Source organism: Portunus trituberculatus, chromosome 39, assembly GCF_017591435.1.
Source record: "Portunus trituberculatus isolate SZX2019 chromosome 39, ASM1759143v1, whole genome shotgun sequence".
Taxonomy (NCBI): domain Eukaryota; kingdom Metazoa; phylum Arthropoda; class Malacostraca; order Decapoda; family Portunidae; genus Portunus; species Portunus trituberculatus.
Genome location: NC_059293.1, coordinates 11,483,031 through 11,488,647, shown reverse-complemented (window position 1 = coordinate 11,488,647; position 5,617 = coordinate 11,483,031). Strand labels below are relative to the sequence as shown.

The 5,617-nt window shown below is 37.8% G+C and overlaps 1 long non-coding RNA gene across 2 annotated transcripts; it reads right to left on the bottom strand.

Moving 5' to 3' along the window:
- Positions 1 to 523: 523 nt before the first annotated feature.
- On the bottom strand, positions 524 to 4,561 carry LOC123515770. 2 transcript variants are annotated; one of them, XR_006677988.1, is made up of 4 exons: positions 4,381 to 4,561; positions 2,764 to 2,964; positions 1,413 to 1,556; positions 524 to 835 (listed from the first exon to the last, which is right to left on the bottom strand). It is a non-coding gene; the product is annotated as an uncharacterized LOC123515770 (long non-coding RNA). The 2 variants fall into 2 exon arrangements; XR_006677987.1 differs by having other exon boundaries at positions 4,393 to 4,558.
- Between the last annotated feature and the right edge of the window lie 1,056 nt (positions 4,562 to 5,617).

Here is a 5,617-nt window from a genome sequence, read left to right as displayed (position 1 = left end):
AAAAGACTACAGACATCCTTTCTTCTTTTTCACTTGCTTATCTGGCATGCTTGATGTATGTCTGTTTAAAGTTTAGCTTGCCAGTTTTTTTTTTTTTCTGATTGTTTGTGTGTGTGTGTGTGTGTGTGTGTGTGTGTGTGTGTGTGTGTGTGTGTGTGTGTGTGTGTGTGTGTGTGTGTGTGTGTATTCACTGTTTTTGATCTGCTGCAGTCTCTGACGAGACAGCCAGACGTTACCCTACGGAGCGAGCTCAGAGCTCATTATTTCCGTGTGTGTGTGTGTGTGTGTGTGTGTGTGTGTGTCTGTGTGTAACTGTCTGTCTGTCTGTATGATTAACTCCTTGGTGACTGGCTGGCTGAATGTTTGTTTGTCTGTCTTGTTGGATTCCTGCCTGTTTTTTTTTTTTGTTTTTTTCTGGGTGGCAGGTATTTATTTTTCTTTATAGTGATTGTAGAAGTTAAACTAATGTAGAAGTATGTTCGGAAAAAAATTAGAACTCTTCATCAAAGGTACAAAACAAACGTTTTTCAGTTAATATTTATCTGTGCTAATGTGTCAACATGCAGTAATGCCCTGGTAATATTATCATTAACATTCTTACTTTTATGATCATCATCATCATCATTATTGCATCAATTATCAGTAAACATTAAGCACCGATGCATACTGTGGTTTCTAATCAGCCACACAACATGCTGTATAACTACATTTACAATGGTCGCTACAGGAGCACTCGCCACTTTCATCAAAGAAACTGGGATTCTGGTAATCCTTCAATGCAATAATGATTCTGTCTCCCGAAGTTGAAATGTCCTTGGTATCCGTTCCACATAAGCTGGGAGGTAGATAAGAGAAAAAAGAAAGACAGTATTAGCAAAAGAGAATGGAAAGTATTTAAACATCAGCAACAAAAAAGAACGTTATTATTATTACAGTCATTGTTGTTAGCATCACACACACACACACACACACACACACACACACACACACACACACACACACACATGATATGAGAATATTAGTAAATTAGCAAAGCTAAGAGGGAACTGATGACTAGATTAAAAAGTTAAATACATGTCAATAAATAGTAAAGAGGCTTGATATCGGCGGATTAGTAGCAATCGTAGAAATTGAGACTTGTATTACTGGAAGAAAAGAGACCAAGGAAGGATTTCATTATGCTGTAAGGAAATTGAAAAGCTGGACATAGTAGGTGTTCTAACACGACGTGATAGAAGAGGAGGCAATCACGAATACTACTTTGAGAAGATTAGATACTTTAAAAAGACGTCAAGAAATGTAGTTAGTAAAGAATGATTCATGCCTTCAGTACTACATTGGATAAAAGATGGATACAGGAACAGGAAAACACCAATATGACGCAAAGCCTGTACGAGTATACTGCCTCTTACTTCTTGTCGATAATTCCGTCGTACTGCGCCACCAACTTTTGTTCGTCACAGGTGGGGTTGCCATTTGTCGTTAAATCGGCCATCATACGACCCGGACTACCATTAGATTGACATTTGCATATGAATTTGTGCTTGTCGATGCCCCTGAAAGAGAGAGAGAGAGAGAGAGAGAGAGAGAGATTTTAGAATCGTTGTGCAATTACAAGGGATTTAGGTCATTAAGTACTATATTTTGAAAATTAATACATATGTAACGACTAATAGCCATTCCAAAGAGGTTTCAAAACCCTTTCCGTCAAGTAGAGGTTACTTGCTTCCACTTGTTGCTTTAGTTGTAACAATATTGTTTGTACTATCAGTCATGATGTAAAGTAAGATGGGAGAGGAAGGAAGTGCAAAGAATCGAAGGCTTGAGTAGAGCACTAAGCCACCAATAAGGATAGAACAAAGCTCACTAACTACAGCCCTGTCTTGCTACATAGAGAGAGAGAGAGAGAGAGAGAGAGAGAGAGAGAGAGAGAATTTTATATATATATATATATATATATATATATATATATATATATATATATATATATATATCTATCTCTCTCTCTCTCTCTCTCTCTCTCTCTCTCTCTCTCTCTCTATGTAGCAAGACGGCTGTAGTTAGTGAGCTTTGTTCTATCCTCATTGATGGCTTAGTGCTCTACTCAAGCCTTCGATTCTTTGCACTTCCTTCCTCTCCCATCTTACTATATATATATATATATATATATATATATATATATATATATATATATATATATATATATATATATATATATATATATATATATATATATATATACATAATTGTGTGTCTCCATCTATCTGTATTCAATGAGGCACCACCGAGTGTGATACCAACTGTCTTCCGCCCTTTCCGCAAGCTTCTGTGGCCTTCACACGTGTGTGTGTGTGTGTGTAATTCACTGTTTGATTTGCTGCGGTCTCTGACGAGACAGCCAGACGTTACCCTACGGAACGAGCTCAGAGCTCATTGTTTCCGATCTTGGGATAGGTCTGAGACCAGGCACACACCACACACCGGGACAACAAGGTCACAACTCCTCGATTTACATCCCGTACCTACTCACTGCTAGGTGAACAGGGGCTACACGTGAAAGGAGACACACCCAAATATTTCCACCCGGCCGGGGAATCGAACCCCGGTCATCTGGCTTGTGAAGCCAGCGCTCTAACCACTGAGCTACCGGGCTGTGTGTGTGTGTGTGTGTGTGTGTGTGTGTGTGTGTGTGTGTGCTTCAGAATTTTTGTCTCCTATTCTTCCATGTGTTCACTATCCCTCCCGCTCAGCCTGCGATCTTACCTCGTACAGAAAGGATTACATCCTTCAGTTTGGCCTTTGCATGGATACTTGATGGTCACGCAATCTCCACCATACAGGTTATGTACTTCCAATGTATAAGAAGGATTGTTACCACTCGCATGGACATGGACATGCGAATGGAGTATCATCACTAAGAGGCAGAGCACTCCCTCCACCATAACCCTTGAGGCTCTAAACATGCTGGAAGTAGAGGAGGAAGCTGATGAGCTGCACAATTCATACAGAATTTTTTAAAGATGTTTCATTCACATTATTAGTCATTATATTTGTTGCCCTTTATTTAAAATGTATTCACACTATATATTTCTCAATCGACCAAACTTCTTTCATGACATACACACCACAAACACACACACACACACACACACACACACACACACACACACACACACACACACACACACACACACACACACACACACACACACACACACGAGACACTTCCGCTGATACGCAGCAGCAATTGATCATATTTTTCCTTAAAAAAAAAAAAAAAAGAAGTTATATCAGGCATCCTTAGTGATCTCAGCAGGTGGTGGGATCCTTGTTAGGGATTTTTATATAAATCTCAGCTTATACTTGGAAATCACAGTATCTGATTCTGAGAGTGGACAATCATGGTCATCACATCAGCTACTTACTTAACCAACTTTACCTTCGTAACGCTCCTACACAAAACAAAGTGAAAAATAAACAACAGACTTAATCTTTACGTTGTCAGAAAGAAAAGTTTATTATGAGGATGTATCTAGGTCAGGCGATAGTAACCCCCATCCATCAGTCCCTAATTTTAAATGACAGTGTTACTTTAGATGAAGTTGATGCTTAGACAGAAACTAAAAGCAGATAAAGCATGTAACCCTCATGGTATTTCACCTGAGATTTTTAAGCTGTTTCCAATGATGCCTATTGTAATTCTTCTTCCTTTATTCAATTCCTCAATTCTGTTTTTATTTACTCTAGTTATTCTGTAAGCTGCAGCAGAGCAAAATTATTCACTCTATTCGAAAAAGGCAGCAAGCTGGAACCGAAAAACTACCTTCAGATATCAGTGATGAAGAGTATAATTAAACTATATGAATCAGTGTTCTATGCAAGACTAGAGAAGTTATATTGTAATTTTTTTTACAGATCATGCAACGGAAAAGAAATATACCCTGTTTGTGACGCTCGTAGATTTTTCTCAGGCTTGTGGTTTAGTACCAAGACATATTCAATTCAGAATATTTGAAGAGGCTAGGATGTATATATATATATATATATATATATATATATATATATATATATATATATATATATATATATATATATATATATAAATAAATAAATAAATAATATATATATATATATATATATATATATATATATATATATATATATATATATATATATATATATATATATCCTGCAATTGTAGGTGATAAACATTCACCAAATACAGAGGATGAACTTTGCGTTCAGAATCAAAAAGAAAAACGTAAATCTACAGTGTGAAATGTAAAAGCTTGAAGTCTACCGCCATCAACACACGTATGTATTCATATTGTAACTCGAAGTAGAAAGAAAACAGACATAGAGTCCGAAGAAAAGTTTCACCTTTAGTGTTACCTTCTTCACGAAGAAATTGAACACCAGACGAGGACGTTGTCACTGCTCAGTGGACTGTCGCTGGAGCAAGCTGACTACCCTTGCCTCCTTGCCCTCCTTTATACATGCCAATGTGGGGAGAGGGAGGAGCACTCGTAGCTACACGTAACAGGCGATGCAGCACTGCTGTTGATTCTCAAGCAGCTCTGCGGTAAAGATCATTTCACGGCAGCAAGTGGGAGCAGAGGGAAGGTTGGGGGGTTACCTACAAGTGTCAGTCAGGTGGAGCTTGACTCTTCGGAACCTTAGCAACAAGGATTATAACACAAGGGGGAGTAAGAGGGCCGGATAGCTACAGGTGTGTGTCAGGTGATGCTAGATTTATTCATTTATTTATTTGTTTTTCTCTTTTTCATGTATTGACCAATACGAATATTTCTGGTAGGTTGTTCCTCGTTTGGAGTCCTAGGCACTGTGATCCAGATTGTGGAAGCTCATTTAGGAACATTTGAGTAATTCCTGAACATCGAGGCTCGTGACGCCCCTCGAAGTCTCGTGGAAAGGAAGCATATGCAAAATGTTCAACCATTCGACATGGTCTTGAAATGAGACTAGTTTCCTGCAGGCCTCGAACCTGGGTTGCTGAAACCACTGCGTGTGACCGACCATTGGGCTCTCTCAAGATTCAACCTGCCCACTCATAGAGATCATCGCCGCTACACTTATGTTGTTTATTAAAAGACACTTAAAGGGAACACTTTTTGCTATTAGTTTTGTCATGTATGGTAACAGTATTTTGACTTGTGCGTTGAAACACTGAAAAATTCATCTTGGTCCAGCTGTGAAAGATGTTGAATGTTTAGCTCTGTAATAAAGTTCCTCACGCTCAACAGAATGCCTTCAAGTACAGGAAGAAGAGTTGTGTACTTTCTGTTGTCAGGCTGAAGTATTGAGGGGCATCATTGTGTACAGTGACAGCATTCCTGTTACAGTAATTAAGCTCACTAATAATTAGCTAATATTTTTTTTTACGTCCGGAAATAATTGTATGGTGATTGATTCAGTTTCAACTAAGTTGATTCATGGATAGAAAGTTAGTTAGGTCGATGGATATTTTTAATGAGACTAAAATTGTAACATATATAAAATATATTGAACATAGAATTGTAATAGTTATAAGATATATTCAGCATAAAATTGTAACATGTATGAAATATAAAGTATTAAGTATAATTTATAAAACTTT